The sequence below is a fragment of the Mirounga leonina genome, unplaced genomic scaffold, assembly GCF_011800145.1.
Source record: "Mirounga leonina isolate KUSES-001 unplaced genomic scaffold, KU_Mleo_1.0 Mir_97, whole genome shotgun sequence".
Classification (NCBI taxonomy): domain Eukaryota; kingdom Metazoa; phylum Chordata; class Mammalia; order Carnivora; family Phocidae; genus Mirounga; species Mirounga leonina.
In genome coordinates, this window is record NW_023270889.1 from 5597421 (window position 1) to 5616973 (window position 19553).

Here is a 19553-nt window from a genome sequence, read left to right on the forward strand (position 1 = left end):
AAAGAAAGAAAGGTCATTGTCGATTAGGCTGAACTTTCTCATCTTTTTCTCATGTTATATGACTAAAAATTATCATGATTATCAATACAATTTATTGAGCACCCATTATTTGGGCCCAGTAGTTAGTACTTGCCACAGTAGTTAGTACTTGCCACACGTTATGTATTACTTTTCCCAGTAGTTAGTACTCGCCACACATTATGTATTACTTTTCCCATTTCGTGGATTAGGAAGCTAGATCAAAGAAGTTAGGTGATTAGTCAGGATCAAAATAACTCCTAAGAAACAAAGTCAAAGTCTCCAAGATGGTGGTGGAGTAGGAGGACGAAATTCAGGAAGGGCTGAATTTCGAGTCTTGCAACCAGTGAGGCTTAAAGCTTAGGGTTTTAAAGGTCAGCAGTTTGGCTGAGATAGAGCCAGGAGGGCACTGCACTGCTCCGGAGAGAGGGCAGACGGCAGAGAAACAACAATCCGAGAATGCCTGGGGCACACAAGGAGGACATTATTCATTCTTTTCTGAGTGCCTCCCTGAGAGGCAGTGTTCATGGAAACCCCTCTCTGGGAACAAAGGAGCTGGCTGGTGCCATTTTCCTCCCCCACCACTCACCATAAACACAGAGCCACCTGTGGGAAGTAGCACAGCACCAACACTGGCTAACTTACACCAAACCCCACCCCCCTGGGCTCCAGTGGAATTGCCCTTCTCGGTCAAGCTTGCCTCAGTCCCAGTACAGCACAAGCCCCTCCTCAGAAGACCAGCACAAACCCTGCCCACAGCACGTCTCCTGACCAGAGAGTTCTATAGGGCCTCAGTAGTGGTGGAGTGGTGGAGTGGTGGAGTGGTCTCATTTCACAAGCAGACCAGAGCACGCCTAGTTAAAACTCACCACATTCAGGCCAAGGACCAAACTGTCCACAGCAGGCAAGGAGAGCCTCTGCAGATGACTGGCCCAAAGTACAGAGCAGCCAAACACAACAGCAATGTGCACACAGCACACACAGGGACACTCTCTGAAGAACCAGGCCCTGGGCGCTACATGACCTCCTCTTCATAAGGCCATTCCTTTCAGGAGCAGGAGACATAACTGGCATTTCTAACACACGGAAGGCAGAGACTTAGACAAAATGCCAAGACGGCAGAATTTATCCCAAATGAAAGAACAAGATAAGGCCACCCCAGAGATCTAAGCAAAACAGATATTAGTAACGTGCCTGATGAAGAATTTAAATCAACAATCAGAAGGATACTCACTGGGCTTGAGAAAAGAATAGAAGACAGTGAGACCCTTACCACAGAAAGAAGAGTTAAAAAAGAATCAATCAGAGATGAAGAGTACAATAAACGAAATTGGGAAACAAGGCTGATGCAATGAATAGCAGACTGGAAGGAGAAAAGGAATGAATTAGTGACCTAGGAAATAAAATAAAGGAAAATAATGAAGCTGAACAAAGGAGAGAAAGAAAAACTATGCAACATGAAAACAGACTTAGGGAACTCAGTGACTCTATCAAATGTAGTAACATTCATATTACAGCAGTCCCAGAATAAGAAGAAAGAGAAAAGAGAGCAGAAAATTTATTTTAATAAATAATATCAAAAAACTCCCCTAATCTGGGAAAGGAAACAGACATCCAGATCCAGGAGGCACAGAGCACTTCCAACAAAATCAACAAAAGCAGGCCAACACCAAGACATACTGCAATTAAATTTGCAAAATATAGCCATAAAGGAAAAATCTTAAAAGTAGCAAGACAAAAGTCCTTAACTTACAAGGGAAAACCCATAAGGCTAGCTGGAGATTTCTCAACAGAAACTTGGCAGGCCATAAGGGAGTGACATAATCTATTCAAAGTGCTAAATGGGAAAAATCTGCTAGCCAAAGATAGCCAGCAAGGCTGTCACTCAGAATAGAAGGAGAGATAAAGAGTTTCCCAGACAAACAAAAACTAAAGGAGTTTGTGACCACTAAACCAGCCCTGCAAGAAATATTAAAGGGGACTCTTCAAGTGCAAAGGACAGACCAAAAGTCCTTGACCAAAGCAAAGGAAGGAAGAGAGAAAATCTCCAGAAACAATGACAAAACGAGTAATAAAATGGCAATAAACACATATCTATCAATAATTCCTTTGACTGTAAATGGACTAAACGCTCCACTCAAAAGACACATGGTGTCAGAATGGATAAAAAAAAACAAGAGCCATCTATACACTGTCTACAGAAGACTAATTTTAGACATAAAGACACCTGCAGATTGAAAGTGAGGGGGTGGAGAAACATTTATCATACAAATGGATGTCAAAAGAAAGTCATAGTAGTAATATTTACATCAGACAAACTAGACTTCTTTGTTCTTGTATTGTTTTTATCCTGCTTTGATATCATGGAATGATTTTAAAGGTGTTCCTTCTATTCCATTATTTGTAAGATTTTGATAAAGACTGCCATTAATTTCTTCTTTAAATGCTTGGTAGAATTCACCAATGAAACCATGTTGTCTTGGGCTTTTCTGTGCTAGGAGATTTTTGATTCCTAATTCAACTTTCATTCTTGTTATTGGTCTAAGAAGATTTCTTATTTCTTGGATTCAAGAGTCATGATTGCATTTTGGTAATTTGTGTGTTTTTAAGAATTACCTGGTTTCTTTTTCTAAGTTATCTGATTTGCGAGTATGTAATTGTTCGTAGTAATCTGTTATCACACTATGTATTTCTGTGGTTATCTGTTGTATTGTTCTCTTCCATTTCTCATTTAGGTTTCTGAGTCGTCTCTTTCTCCTTAATTAATTTGGCTTAAAGCATTGCCAATTTTATTTTTTGGGAAAACTGGTCCAGTTTCAATGTTATGTTATTGTTTATTCTAGTCTCTATTTTATTTAGTTCTGATTTTTCTTTGTTATTTCCTTCCTCTACTAAATTTCAGCCAGGTTTCTTCTTTTCCTAGTTCCTTGTGGTGTAATGTTAAGTAGTTTGTTTGAACTTTTTTTCTTAATGCAAGCATTGATAGCATAAATTTCACTCCACATCTGCTTTTGCTGTATCCCATAGGTTTTAAAACACTGTGTTTTCTTTTTCCTTTGTTTTGAGACATATTTTGATTTGCCATTTGGTTTCTTATTTGGTCCATTGCTTGTAGAGGAGAGTGTTGTTTAATATTTACACATTAAATATTTAATATTTTTTAAAAAAGAAACAAAGTCAAGATTCCAACCAGAACTGACTGATGTCAAAGCCCATGTTCCTTCTACACTGTGCTTATAATACCTGAGGCCAAGAGAATGCTATACCTTTGACAAATTTATAGAGTTAGCTATTTGTGAGGAAAGTTTCCTTTTCTCTGCCATATTCTTGCCATCCAGAGCCAGTGGCAGAAAGAAGACCACTGAAATCACTTGCGATCCAGTCCTTCTATGTGTGCCTCTTCTCAAGTCCTAGTCCTTAGCCAAGCTTCCAGTCCATCATGTCCCCCTCTGGTTTCTTTAGCCTAATTATAGCTCTTAGAACACTCACTAATTCAGACAACAATCACAACATCCTGTTGCATTCAAACAAAATTCTCTAAAAACAAGGATAATTACACTTCAAGGTGTTTTATAAATAATGAAAAGATAATATCTCCTTAAATTCATACAATTGGTGCTCTTCCTTCTCAAAGAACTTTACAACTATTTCCTAATTGGTGCTTTAATATAATACTAAATGCCTTTTACCCCTTAGAAGCAAAAGTGTCTGAGGGTAAAGCAATTCTGACTCTTGCTTGATGGCACAGGGGGTTCTGACCCTCATTTTGGGGACTGCAGCCTCCTGAACATGATGAGGATAGAACAGAAAGTAAAGTGAGAACAAAGGCTGGAAATTAATGGAAATCTTCCCATCTACTAGCCATGCAGCTCACAAGGCACTTGTTTTGATAAGATGTTCCTTCAGCCATATAATTTGGTATTTTAAAGGTGGCTTCCATCAGTTATGATAATGTGGTATATGATGTAAGGGAAGGCTGAAATCCCAGTGAACTATATTATACAACAGCTGACCTCACACTAAATGAAAGACTAAGCCACGAGTAAACGCACATGAGGTTGCTGCCAACCAGTCCTCTACAACATAAGGAAATGGTTCAGATGATGCTGGTTTTTTAAAATATTAATATACAGTCATTTATTGTTATTCTATTTTTAAATTTATTTTTATATATTTTTATTCAAATATAATTAACATACGGTGTCATATTAGTTTCAGGTGTCCAATATGTTTCAACAATTCCATACATTACTCAGTGCTCTTAATCCCCTTCACTTATTTCACCCATCCCTCCATCCACATTTCCTCTGGCACCCCCCAGTTCTCTGTATTTAAGAGTCTGGAGTTTTTTGTATATCTCTTTTTTTCTTTGTTTTATTTCTTAAATTCCACATATGAGTGAAATCATATGGTATTTGTCTCTCTCTGACTTATTTATGATTATACCCTCTAGATCCATCCATGTTGCTGCAAATGGCAAGATTTCATTCTTTTTTATGGTTGAGTACTATTCCATAGTGTGTGTGTGTGTGTGTGTGTGTACCACATCTTTATCCATTCATCTATGGACGGACACGGGTTGTTATATGGAACTGTGGCCAATCTCATCTACTGTTTTATTGTAACTTGTTGTAATCGTTAAATAATGTAATACTTCTCTATTAATTTCTCATATTATTTGAAGACTTTCTTTAAGGATTTCTAATGACAATTATTTACCTGAAAACATGGTCTCTGGGGAGCACAACTTCGAAACTAAATCTAGAGAAATACATGATACCCTTCTTGGGTTCCTAGAGCTGAAAGACACACAACTGTAATTCAAACTATTCTGTACAGAAATGTGACCACAAGCAACATTCAAGAAATCAGCTCTTAGAGTCAGTAAGAAAAAAAGAGACAAAATTCTTGACAGATGGGCTTTAAAAAAATTGCAACAACAACTTAAACCAGCCTCCTTAAGGCTTATTTCAATGTCCTGGACAACAAAAGAATCCAGATTGACCTTCAGTATGAAACTTTGGTTCTCTTTTGGTTTAAGGAAGATGCTTGATATTTTGGTAACTGTTCCTGTGTTCTAATCATTCCCTTAGGCAAGAGGAACTCGTTTCTTATAAGAAAGCCTTAGACACTATTATGGACTAAATGTTTATGTCCCCCCCAAAATGCGTATGCTGAATGCCTAACCCTCAATGTGATGACCGTATTTGGAGAAAGGGCTTTTATGGAAGTAATTAAGATTAAATGAGATCATAAATATAGGGCGTTGATCTAAAAGCAATAGAGTCCTTATAAGCAGAAACCCTAGAGTTCAGCTCATTCTGTCATGCGTAGACATAGTGAGAAGGTGGCTGTCTGCTTTCACAGGAACCAAAACGGCTGGCATCTCAGTTTTGAACTTTCCAGCCTCCAAAACTGAGAAAATAAATTTCCGTTATTTAAGCTCCCAGTCCACAGTGTTTTGTTATGACAACCCTAGCAGACTAACACAGATACCAAATTAAAAAGAAAATATCCTACAGGTTGAATGAGAACCACAGAACAGAAGAATACCTGTAACTAAAAATCTACAATGGAACTTGCTTGTATAATTTTTTCAGTTGGACTCCATGCAAGAGTCCAGTTAAAGATCCTGCAGAACCATGACATGGCAAAAGGATGACCTGACTTCTTTTAATTGTCTTACATGTTTAACTTATTTTAATAAAAGACTTTCCTGCAACAACAAGAATAAAATACCTAGGAATAAAATTAACCGAAGAGGTAAAAGACCTCAATAGCAAAAACAAATAAACAAAAAATTCCAGTTGAAAAATGAAGACATACAAATGGCCAACGGGTGCATGAAAAGATGCTCAGCATCAGTAATCATTAGGAAAATACAAATTAAAACCACAATGAGATATCACCTCACACCAGTCAGAATGGCTATTTATCAAAAAGACAAGAAATAACAAGTGTTGTCAAAGATATGGAGAGAACCCTGTGCACTGTTGGTGGGAATGTAAATAGGTGCAGCCTCTGTGAAAACCAGTATGGAGGTTCCTCAAAAAATTAAAAATAGAACTACCATATGATCTAGCAACTCCACTTCTGGGTACTTCCTCAAAGAAAATGAAAACAGTAACTCAAAAGGATATATGTATCTCCATATTCATTGCAGCATTATTTACAAGAGCCAATATATGGAAGCAACCTAAGTGTCTATTGATGAATGAATGGATGAAGAAAGTGTGGTGCATATCTATATATATATATACATACTATATATACTATTCAGCTATTAAAAGAATAAAATCTTGCCATTTACAACAATAAGGATGGACCTTGAGGACATTATGCTAGTGGAATAAATCAAACAGAGAAAGACAAATACCAGATGAACTCACTTATATGTGGAATTAAAAAAAAAAAATTGAACTCCTAGATACAGAGAACAAATTGGTGCTTATCAGAGGCAGGGGGTGTGGGTACGCAAAATGGGTGAAGGGCATCAAAAGGTACAAACTTCTAGTTATAAAATAAATAAATCACGGGGATATAATGTACAATTTGGTAACTACAGTTAATAATACTATACTGTATATTTGAAAGTTGCTAAAAGGGCAATCTTAAAAGTTCTCATCACAAAGAAATTATAACTATGGTGACAAATATTAATTGGACTTATTGTGGTGTCTATTTCACTGCATATATACATGTATCAAATCGTGTACATCTGAAATTAATATAATGTTACATGTCAATTCTATTTTGCTAAAAAATAAATTTTTAAGTTAAAAAAAAAAAGAATTTCCCACAGAACAAAAAGTCTGGCTCATCTGTATGTTTACATTATTTGGCATTCACAGGTCAGTACCTAAAGCTACAGTGGAACCCCCAGTGCTCCACAGAAATCCTAATGTGTCAAAGACAGTTAGTGCTCATCAAATATTCCACAAACTCCCCTATATTTCACAGTACATCTGGGGTCATATAACTAATTCTAGCCCAAGGACTCTGAGTGGAAATGCATGTCACTCCCAGGCCAAGGCCACTGAGAGCCAATGCACCTCTACCATCTCCGTTTTCCCGCCCATACCCAACACAGAAACCACATGTTCCAAATTCTATAGCAGCAAAATGGAATAGGTAATAAGAAGAAATAAGCACTTCTTTGGTAAGCCCCTGAAATGTCAAGGTTTTATTTGTTGTGGCAGCTAAGAGTAATTACCCTAACATATCCTAGAACTCTGATTCTGCAGATTTTATTACTTCAGTGCTATTTGAAACTTGAACGTAGACTTAAACCTACCTGTCAAGTTGCGACAGACCATCAGTAATTGAACACGGAGGTAACTGGGTAGATCAAGCATCAGTGTCTCCATAGGAACCACTTACTAAACTTCTTTTCTGTTCCTTGGTCTGAGCTACATGATGTGGAGAAACAACAAGGAGAAAAGACACAGTTTAGGCTCTCACAATGCTTCCGGTATTGTTACCAGCAAAGTTTTAGACTCTTGCCTCTCCTAACCAGGATACTAGAGCTCCTTTGTTTAAGGAATTACATAATTATGCCACACTGAGATTTTATACATACCTAGAATGATGATCACATGAACCAAGGAAATAAGAAATGAGGACTTAATTGATGTCATGGGATTCAACTGCAATTATAGCAATAAAAATCATAATTTGGTTTATAGTAACTTTCCCTACCACATCTCTGCCAAAGTGCTTAGGGCTTATAAGGGTAATTAAATATAATCAAAGAAAATAATGCTAATTAAAACCATAAGCTAGAACTATGGTGATGGTTAGATTAATGGACATCTTAGCTAATGGCACATTCCCTTATCTTATTCCAAAAGACCAAGCAAGGAACCTTCTTTTGTCATTCATCTTCTTTTTACTAATGGAGAAACCGAAGGACATGGAGGCTGTCTGGATGGAAAACATGGAAGACAGACCAGACAGAAACCCATGTCGAACACAGAGTTTATTTATGGGTCCATGCTCCCTCACACCCCCATGCTCTTTGCCTTAGTCCCTCTCCACTGCCATTCTCAGATGTCACTTTCCAGTTCTTAGAAGATAAAAAGTTTATTTTTGTTGTTTTGGTTTTGCCTCTTTTGTGTCCACAGTGTCCACCTGATGCCTTTAAGTGACTAGAAAAACCAGGAGTACTGCCTGGTTCTCCCGTGACCCTCCTCTACTGGTTTCTTCCAGTGTCTCCTTTTGAAAGAAGAGAGAGAGAGAAAGAAAGAGAACGATTTACTTAATGGACCGTCCCCCTCTAAGGCCCAATAGAATCCTAATCATCAAAGCCTGATACTGCAACCTGTCAAGAGTATGAACTGACTGGCTTATAGTAGGTCAACTTTCTCTACTGGAACCTCCCTTTGCTCAAAATAACTTCTCTTATATTGTCAATTGCTTCTTCTAGCTACTTTTAAAAAGCATTACAATTGCTTCCTCTGAATGTCTCAGGACAGAAAAAAAAATCTCATTAGATAATGTTGTATTAAGAAAAAAAAGAAAAACAAAAATATTGAGCACTTCCTACACAATGGGTCAAACACAGTTTTGTTATTATGTGAGTTTACTCAACTAATTAACTCACAAAAAATGATGAAGTATAAATATAGGTGTGACATTTGTTCAAATATAGCACTCAGTAAAAGTCATCAGCATTTGATATTAACACTAAAACATTACAATTTTTATAAAGTCTTCCCCTGAGAAGATTCAGTTCTTCAATCTTCTTTTTTTTTTTTTTTTAAGATTTTATTTATTTATTTGACAGAGAGACACAGTAAGAGAGGGAACACAAGCAGGGGGAGTGGGAGAGAGAGAAGCAGGCTTCCCGCCGAGCAGGGAGCCCGATGCGGGGCTCGATCCCAGGACCCTGGGATCATGACCCGAGCTGAAGGCAGACGCTTAACGACTGAGCCACCCAGGTGCCCTCTTCAATCTTCTTTATGAAGTCCCAAAATACCGTGAATCTTACACTGACTGAGGGTGTTTTTCCATTTGCATTATTCCAAAATATGCCAGAAGGAATCAACATGCCCCATAATATGAAGGAAGCTTATTTTGCAGGGTGTTTTCCCCACATAATCAGAAAATAACTTATATTCATCCACTATTCTACAGTGAATTACATTGAGGCAGATTGAAAAGAACATGGAACTGACAAGTATCTACACGCTGAACCTGGCTTTGTGCTTGAGTCAGCTGTGACACTTGAGAAAGTCACTTTACCTCTGCTCTGACCCACTTCCTCATCTACCAAGTGAGAAGCATATTTCCACATTATCTGTTTTGACTAAAAAAGCTAATTTAAGATACACACTCTTAGGATACATCCATTTAAGATTATTTGCCATTTCTTCCTACACCTCCCTATTTCCATCATTCACTAATCAATGATCAGTCACCTACTGAATGTCAGACCCTATGAGGAACTACATGGCTCTACAGTGTTTTGGGGATACAATATATAACATTATCTTGTCTACAAGACCATAATTGGGTAGGGGGGAAGCAGTCATGTAAACAAGTAACTCTAATGCAGTGTTACTGCTACAAAAGCGGGAGAGGCCAAGTGCTGCAGGAGAACAAACAGGGAGTTAGAGTGGCCAGACAAGGCTTCAGAGAAGATGTGACATATGACTAGTGCCTTGAAAATGAGTATCTCATATTTTTCTATAAACTCTCTCTCTCCACGTAGCACTACTCTAATGGATATCTGGTCTATTTTCATGATACATTAAAAACCAGTGCTTCACCCAATTTGACCATGGCCCTAAGTAAAATTTCTTCTGACTATACCAGCAACCCCGTTGCCAAAACCAAAACCATATTTCATCTCTTTTGGCGTGACAATGGATCCAACCATTACAATGGAATATGGAAGTGGCTTGAAGATATAAACAGAGTCAACTGAAGTCATCCTAAGAGCCCACATTGCCTTTTATCATAAAAAAAAAAAAAAACCATTTAACTCCATTTTTAGGAGCCTGTAGATGCCCATAGATGCGTTTACAGCTTTCTCTAGTTTGTATACCCAAACTCCTGTGTAAAGAATTCCAGCCAAAGAATTAAGCTTCAATTTCTCTTTGGGGATATTCTCAACCTATAAAGACATATACTAACACATATGTGACATGGTGGCTCAAGCATCTCTATTAGGCAATCCACAGTGCACACTCCAACCAGCCCCTATCGTACACTCAGAGCAACATATTCAAACCAAGCCAAGTAACCTGTTTCTTCCCATCAACAACTGCATCTGGGTAGCATCGGTGAGGAAAGGTTCACACGCAGCTGTGGCAATATGCCAAAGTGAATGGAGTAAAATCATAAAGACATGTGCACCCTGGGACTCTGTAGGGGGAATCTTAAATAGAATAAAAATTATCCTTTTGATATTAAAAATAAGTCCTCAGGGACACCTGGGTGGCTCAGTCGGTTAAGCATATGACTCCTGGCTTCAGCTCAGGTCATGATCTTGGGGTGGTATCGATCCCCACGTCAGGCTCCATGCTGAGTGTGGAGCCTGCTTGGGATTTCCCCCCCACCCTGCCCTCAAAATAAATATATAAATAAATAAGTCCTCAAATCTGACAAGAGTTCATTAAAAGGGGAAATACTGATGCACTATTATCAAGGCTGTGGGAGATTACAATCTTTGGGGAAGGAATTTATTCACATGTATCAAGAACTTGAAAATGCTCATACTCCTGGCCACAGCTACTAGAACATAATGCTATTTATGGAAAATTCTTTATGCATGAAGATGATCATCACAGGATTATTTACAGTAATAAAAAAAGTACAATCCAAAAGTTCAACAAGACAATGATTTACTAAAATTATTATATACCTATATATTAGTATACAATAGAACTTAACAAAAGGTTTATAAACCCTTGAAAATACTTAATTTAAAATATTAAGAAATAAATCGAAATATAAAATTGAGTAAACAGTTGAATTTTGGATCACAATTCTGCTTTAAAAATGCACAGATACAAGAAATTCACCAAAAAACTCCCAGTGATGGGCTTTGAGTGAATAGTTGACAGACATTTTACTTTTTCACATTTTCCATGTTTTCTTTAATATGGTTCAGGGAATAAATTAAGTGCATTAAATACAATAACTCAAAATAGCCCTGTGTAGGTATGGTGTTAGATATTCATATCCACAGACAGCCAGACAGATCAATGACCAACATGAGCCAACACAAAATTCAAAAGAATGTCAGTGAACTGAAAAGCTAAGGGAGGCACAGTAATATAAAACAGGAAAGTCAGGGGTGCCTGGGTGGCTCAGTTGTTAAGCGTCTACCTTCAGCTCAGGCCATGATCCCAGGGTCCTGGGATCGAGCCCCACATCGGGCTCCCTGCTCAGCGGGAAGCCTGCTTCTCCCTCTCTCACTCCCCCTGCTTGTGTTCCCTCTCTCACTGTGTCTCTTTCTGTCAAATAAATGAATAAAATCTGTAAATAAATAAATAAATAAATAAAACAGGAAAGTCAGATTCCCAGAACTTATGAGTAATAAGAAGATAAATGCAGAGAAAAATTGCTATTAGAAATGCATCCAATTTTCCAAATAATCTGCAAGACAGATGAATTCAGAATGTCTCTGTTAATGAAGTTTAATTTGACCAAAAGACTAAAGCAATTAATTCAACAAATCTTGACTAGAACCTGTTGTATGCCAGGTACTTGTCCATGTGTCTGGGGCACAAAGAGAAATATGACATTGTCCCTGCCTTCAAGACGCTTAGCAGAGTATGGTTCAGTGCTATAGCTTTTATTATATTTGGATTTCATTAATGCAGGTACCTTCCCCAAAACTGCCTAAGGATAAGACAGTTTTACATTTTCATTTGGACTAGTGGGAAGGAAGGACTATTAAATTCCAAACAACTGACTGATGAAAGAGATTAAAATTTGGAGTTGGGAAAATCAAGTTAAGAGTTCAATAATTCATGTTGAGATTCTACAGCTGCTAACACTAGAAGAGGCTGGAGGAAGACATCAGCTCACCAGAAGGGAGTCGGCTGGCTGAAACCCTTTGTGGAGTGCCCACAGCAGCCTCAAGCAGTATAGAAATATTGTGAAATGGTGCCCCAGAAAACAGACCACTGACCTCTTCCACAAGAAGCTTCCACACTGATTTGGGAAATAAAACACACAAAAGCAAAAGTCAAAGAAAATGTTTACAAATTTTGTTTGTCACTATGTCCAAGTGGAAAAATAGGGCACAGAAGTAAAGAGGGCACCACACAGAACAGGGACTATAATCTAGGGTGTGAATCACAGAACGGTGTATTTGAAGCTGCGTTGAAGGTCATGCGTGACAGTGACAGAGAAAAGAGAAAGGAATGGTGCACTCGAAAGTAAGGAGAACAGAAGAGTGACAAGTGGAATAAGGCCTGGAGGTCAAGTTTGGCTTGGCTCTGGCCCAGTAATTCCCAGCTCTAATTGCACCTGGAAACTTTTTAAACACACCCATACCTGGAGTTCTAACGCCACTGATCCAGGTAGGGCCCAGGCATTAATGTTTTTAAGAAAATGCCCCATGTGGTTCTGGTGTTCAGCCAACGTTGATTATCCCTGAATAAAGGGACCCTGTAACTCAATAAGGAAAGATGACGTACTTGAAATGGGAAACAGATATTTGCAACTTAGTTAAAAGACAGCTTTAAATTCCATAATCAATTTGGCACATTAGACTATGAACTTCTTGGAAGCAGAGATCATGTCTTTATCCATTTTTGCATAAATATAATATTAAGTTAATATTTTCCAATGAACGTTGAATAAAAGAATGAATCATTACTGTAGGCACTTCAGCTAATAAATAAGGTGATAATAATGTTTAAGGGAGATTGCTTCAATATTATAACAGAAGGAAGGAGAGACAGAGAGCAGCTAACCTCCACTGAGTGCTCCCAAGGCACCAGCAGCTTTATATGCAGTGTGTCATTTCATATGCAGAACCAGTTTATTAAATGGACAGGATTATCCCAAATTAGGGAATGGAGGCCCAAGGTGTCTCAGTGTTGATGAGCAGCAAACCTGGAATCCGGCTTTGCAAAAATGACATAGTAGTTCTTGGTGGATGCCTACATGTATATGAGCAGTATATGAATAGTCTACAGTATACAAACCAACACACTCACATTTCTGAACAGAATTTCAGCTTTTGACTTATTCTAACGATGCAGGGATGGCATGTGATTTAATTAAGGTATTTACCTAACTACAAGATTAGACCTCTTAACAGTAATCAGACAGGTGGGTCAACATCTGGTGTTTCTGGAAAATAATTTCTATTGCTCTGTCTCTTCCCACATAAGATTTTATTAGAAACGTAATAGAAAAGAAAACATGCCCCGGTGCACTTTGTTTTGAAACAGGAAATATAATTGCTTTATAATTTAGGGGAAATAGTTCACCATCCATGGCTTCTCTGTTCACATTTAAGGAAAGTTTTTCCTTTCATTCTTTCAGAGCTTGTCTGAAAAGAAATGTCTCCACTCCGCTTGATGCCATGTGTGATTTAGAATAGCAGGACTATATGTCAGTAGAAGTTAAGAAATTAATAAACTGAAGAGGGTTTCTCATACTCATGGTTAAACGTTGTGATTGAGGGGTACCTTGGTGGCTCAGTCTAAGCATCTGCCTTCGGCTCAGGTCATGATCTCAGGGTCCTGGGATCAAGCCCTGCAGAGCAGGGAGCCTGCTTCACCCTCTCCCTCTGCCCCTCCTCTGCACTTGTGCGTGCTCTCTCTCTCTCTCTAATAAATAAGTAAAATCTTTTTTAAAGAAAGTTGTGATTGACATTAAAAGAATGCTTTGGATGACTTTATACTGGGAACTACAAGAGAACTAGACATTCAAAACAGTAAATTTGTTTAAAAAGTAAAATTGAGGACATTTTAGGTAGCATCTCTCTGCTCAAGGATATGTAGAGGTCCTCAGTTACCAAAAGAAAAAGTAAGCCTTCTTGAGAAGATAAATGGGAAACCATCCTATTGGCATTCAGCAATATCAATATAAACTTAAACACATTAATTGCTTTCTGATTTTTTGGGAAACCAGAAACTAGATCTTTTGAGAAGCTCTGTGTTTGGGTATAACCAAAGCTGATCTACCTGAACAACAATTTGCAATATACTGCCAACTGGAAACACAGCTGAATTTTTCTTCTGTCCTTAAAACACTTCAACTTTGTAACCTCAAAAATCATAACCTTTACACATTTCCCATTCGACCTCCTTTTCATATTAATGAACTTATCACTTGAAAACCTTGAATTCCCTGTTAGAATTTTAGGCTCGAGCTCAGCAACTATACTCTCTGAAATACTCATTCATTTATTAATGAAGTTTGCTCATATTTTTAAATATCAAGCTTTTAATGTCCCTCTTTCTGATCTATTCCTCCTCCCTCAGATCCATGTATGACTCCATCATAAACAGCATCATTTATTTTTAATTGGCATCAAAGCTTCAATGCTCTAATTGGGAGCTTTCATTTGGCTTGGACTGTGCACTGAGGATACTCGACAAAGCTCTTGTGACAGTCTCTGAATTGCTCTGGAAGTAAGAAAATAGCATTATCTAGAAATTACCGTGGGCTATTTTTAGGACTAGCTTACTGCCCGCTTGCAAGGAAGCTACTCTCTGGATCTCCTGAATTACCTGGAAAGATAGTTTGCGAAGGTGGAAGGGTCTTTCTAATTTATCAGATGTAAGACTGGAGCTTCTCCATCGGCCAAGCGGCTCTGAAAAAGCTAGAGGCCTTCCTTGGGCAGGGCTGTCTGGAGGAGACACAGAAATCTTCCTTGTTAGGGACACAGCCTGTCACCTTTTACAGTAGCTACAAATTCCATTTATTCCCATATTTACTCGCTACATTTCTCATCACTGTACATGAGGTATCTTATTCTGCATCTCAAAGTGAAAGAAAAGGGAAGTGAACAATGATAAAACAGTCGAAGATTACATAATCAAAGGCAGAACTCAAACCATAAAACAAGTTGCTGCAGTAAAACCACCAAACCCCAGCTGGATGAAAACACTACCAAGAGAGGTGAACTAAGTTTGGTTCATTGAAAGGAAAGTATTTTTGGAAGGGAGGCCAGGCCAGAAGGCATCTCATGTGAGGGTCCCAGTGGTCACACACCCTTAATCCTCAGAAGAGGCAGAGCAGAGCTCCTGCCACCAGCAGCCCATAATAGGCAAAGCTCTTTGCCTAGCATACGGGCAGATCTTCCTTTCCCAATCAGCTGTGCACACGTGATGTTCTTCCTTCCTTAAATTACTACTTTGCAGAGACTGGGTCTTTAGTCATCTTCCCCTCCCTGCAATACAGTGCTTTGCAGCAAATGCTTGTCGAATTAAAAAATTCTAAATGGAAGCTGTGCTGTTAATACAGGTCTTTTAATTACAAATGTGCCAATGGGAAGATCTGTATCTCAAATACACAGCCTTTCCTTCTTATTCTGATACAAAAAAAAAAAAAAGAGGGGCAAAGGGGCATTTAGTAATTACACAACACCAAAAAAATTACTTTAATTTAGATACATACAAATATTAACTAACACCTTTCATATTTCAAAGCTCTCGTTATATTTTCTATTCCAGCACTGAATGACAGCAAAAGGCTTTCCTTTCATTGTTTAACCAAACCAGACTGAGAAAAAACTGAACACATTTCCTATAGCATCTTCAATCAATAGTCTTCATGGCTACAGAATTTTCTCTAAATTCATTTCCCTACTCTCAAAACAGAAAGCAAGGGAGTTAGAAGAATTTTTCAGGTAAAAATATCAGCCCTGATGTTCTCTGTTCATCAAGTTTAAGTACAAGAAGTAAGGGGAAAGTATTTCTACATACAAACTTCTGTTCCCACTTCCCTTTGCGTGCGAAACAATTCTCTAAACACAGTAGCAGTAATAACAACAATCTAGAATCCTGACTTTATTCACAGCTCTATACACACTATCTCCACCCAACTTCCACGGCAGCCTATGAGATCAGTATTGTTGTTGTGCCCACTTTACAGATAGACAAACTAAGGCTTAAAGAAGTAAAGTAACTGGCTTAAAGTTTCTTTGGGTAACTTTTTTCTTTCTTATAGGAAAAGGGAAAGGGGGGACTTGTCCAAGCTCTTACACCATAAGAATAGAAGAGAGAGGACTGAATTCTTTAAAATTTTGAGGGAAATGACGCTGAAAAAATAAATTTACATGGAAGCATGGGTGATGAGATCAGATTCCTTTCTCTTATCCCAGTTGAAAGGTATTGGCTCCTTTTCTCAAAAGGAACAGAAAGAAATTCCCCATGTGATAGTAAAGGAAGTCCAAGTTTTCACTGACTAGCCATGTGGTTTTGGGCAAGATCCTCAACTTTCTTAGGCCTTGGCTTCCTTATCTCTGATACGGAAATGAGAAAGACTTGTCTCTTGTAGTTCTAAGGGTTAAATGAGATGAACTATGAAAGGCCCCGAGTATATAGTAGTCACTCAAGAAAGAAACTTACACTAAGTTCTTACTGGAAGACAGAGAGACCCAGGGTTCAGGAACTAGAGATCAGAAGTCTGTAGCCTTAGAATAAGTGTCTCCATATTGAGAAGCTACTGGCCTCTGTCAGCATCAGAAGGGGATCATATCTGGAACCCACTTTCCTCCACCCCTACTCTGCCCTCAGGAACACTGGCCTCCACCTGGCTTTTAGGACAGGTCACCCGATCCCAAGGAGGCCTCCCTTTCACTCTATTCACAGCTATAAGAATTTATTATACAAAGCAAGGTGCATCAAAAATTCAGTGTCTGAATAGCTCTGTATTCTAAGGGCTGGAGTCTAGACCTTCCCCCTTACCCCAACCCTTCCTCCTCACCCCAACCCTTGCTAAGCCTCAGCTTATGACCACAAAGCAATATGCAAACATGCTGAAGCCATCTCCCCTTATCTAACTTTATAAGGCAGGTATGAACAGGAAGGCACATGGGGAATGATTCGATTTATGTCACTGCAAATCCCTTTATTGCTGAGGAAAGCCTATTATTATCAGTTATGTAAATTTTCTAAGCCAATAAAAAAATTAAACTGAAAGGTTCCACAAAGCCATTCTCAACAGGGTTCACTCCTACCAACTATTATATAGCTCAGTATCTAATGACTCCTATCTTCGGGCCTTGGTTCCAACATTTCCTCTAAGTAATATAGTTTAGTTCTGCACTAGAGTTCTTTCTCAATGATCAAATTTAGCGTCTTTGGGACACATGATTTAAAATAATTACTATAAATATTTCCAGGTCTTTGATTCACATTGCACAGAGATGTTACAAGAACCCAAACATGAAGAGCTTTTTTGGATATATCAGCATAAATAAGATCAACAACTAGGAACGCCATGAAACCCTCTCATTCAGTTTGTATAGTTTCTAACAACAACTCCACAAGGAAGTGAGTTAGGAATGTCATTTATGATACAACCACACATGGGGAAAAATGTAAAAGACCATTAATAGCGGGAAAAAATCTAACATTTTTAAATGGTTATTTTTTGTGTGGTGAAATATAAGTAATTGCTCCCTCTTTCTGCTCTTGTTATTCTCTATATTATAAATACAATTTTAAATATAGTTTTAAAAAGAGAGAAAAATCCATATTTCATAAAATCTAAGATACCATCAATTTTCTATTTGCTTTTTTTGGTCAGCTTTAGTAATGTACAGTTTACATACAAAAATACCAATATTAAGCATACAATTCAATGAGCTTTGACAAATGGATTTAGCTGTGTGACCACCACCAACATCATGAAAAAGAACATGATGTTAATATTTTCCACATAACATTGACTTCTATGTCAACACTGGTATTATTGAGACAGCCTTTTATTTTGGAAGTATGCACCAGCGTTGCTTCTGAGATTCTTCTTCAAGCCACTAACAATGTTCTGTTAATTTTGATGCTGACACTTGATCTTACCAGACTGAATTCCTTATCAGAAAAAAAATCCCTATTCCTTCCTTAAACGGTTTATAGACTGAAATGGTGAAGGGTTTCAGTTGTCCAGTCATGTCACCAGCAATGACAACCACAATTGCATATGGCCAGGCACTGACAACTGAATTAGGGGCCCAAAAAGTAGTTATTGTAAAATATCATCAATTGTAAGATACACCCCCAGTTTCAGAGATGTAAGAAGGTGTAAATAGGTACATCTAAGAAATATGAAATACAGTATAAAATAAGCATACTTTGTAAAAGTGGTCTTCTTTATCTTAGATCTGTGTATTTCAACACAGAAAATACACAGATAAAAGCTGAACGTCTATCATTCTTAAACTGCATCATGCAATTTAGCAACCAATTAATCATAGTCTTAAAATATGCTCCAAAGGCAGTAATTTCTCTGACATTGGCCATTGCAACATTTTTCTAGGTATGTCTCCTGAGGCAAAGGAAATGAAAGCAAAAATAAACTATTGGGACTACATCAAAATAAAAAGCTTCTGCAACAAAACTAAACGACAGCCTACTGAGTGGGAGAAGATATTTGCAAATGATATCCAATAAAGGGTTAGTATCCAAAATATATAAAGAATTTATATAACTCAACACCAACCCCCCCAAAAAATAATCCAGTTAAAAATGGGCAGAAGTGGGGCACCTGGGTGGCTCAGTCAGTTAAGCGTCCGACTCTTGATTTCAGCTCAGGTCATGATCTCAGGGTTGTGAGATCAAGACCCACGTCGGGCTCTGCGCTAGGTGTGGAGCCTCCTTAAGATTCTCTCTCTCCCTCTCCCTCTGCCTCTCTCTCTAAAAAAATAAGAAAAGAAAAAAGGCAGAAGATATGAATAGACATTCTTCAAAGAAGACATCCAGATGGCCAACAGACATGAAAAGATGCTCAACATCACTCATCTCATCAGGGAAATGCAAATCAAAACTACAATGAAATATCACCTCACACCTACCAGAATAGCTAAAACCAAAACACAAGAAACAAGTGTTGGCAAGGATGTGGAGAAAAAGGAACCCTCATGCATTATTGGTGGGAATGCAAACTAGCTCAGTCACTGTGGGAAACAGTATAGAGGCTCCTCAAAAAATTCATTTTTTATGATCCAGTAATTACACTATTGGGTATTTACCCAGAGAATACAAAACATTAATTTGAAGGAATATACACACCCCTGTTTACTGCAGCATTACTTACAAGAGCCAAACTATGGAAACAGCCCAAGTGTCCATTGATAGATGAATGGATAAAGACATGGTGTGTATATATATATATATGATGGAATACTATTCAGCCATAAAAGAGAATGAAGTCTTGCCATTTCCAACAGCATGAATAGAGCTAGAGAGTATAATGCTAAGTGAAATAGGTCAGTCAGACAAATACCATATGATTTCACACATATGTGGAATTTAAGAAACAAAACAAACAAGCAAAGGAAAAACAAAAAGAGAGAGAGAAACCAAGAAACAGACTCTTATCTACTGAGAACAAACAGA

At 38.0% G+C, this 19553-nt stretch overlaps 1 long non-coding RNA gene across 2 annotated transcripts in view; it reads right to left on the reverse strand.

The window, feature by feature from the left end:
* Positions 1 to 19553, reverse strand: part of LOC118006520 — a 105790-nt gene that overhangs the window by 52247 nt on the left and 33990 nt on the right. For both annotated transcript variants that reach the window (XR_004678099.1, XR_004678098.1), the window contains exon 2: positions 7313 to 7427. This is a non-coding gene — a long non-coding RNA (uncharacterized LOC118006520). The remainder of the gene's footprint in view (positions 1 to 7312; positions 7428 to 19553) is intronic.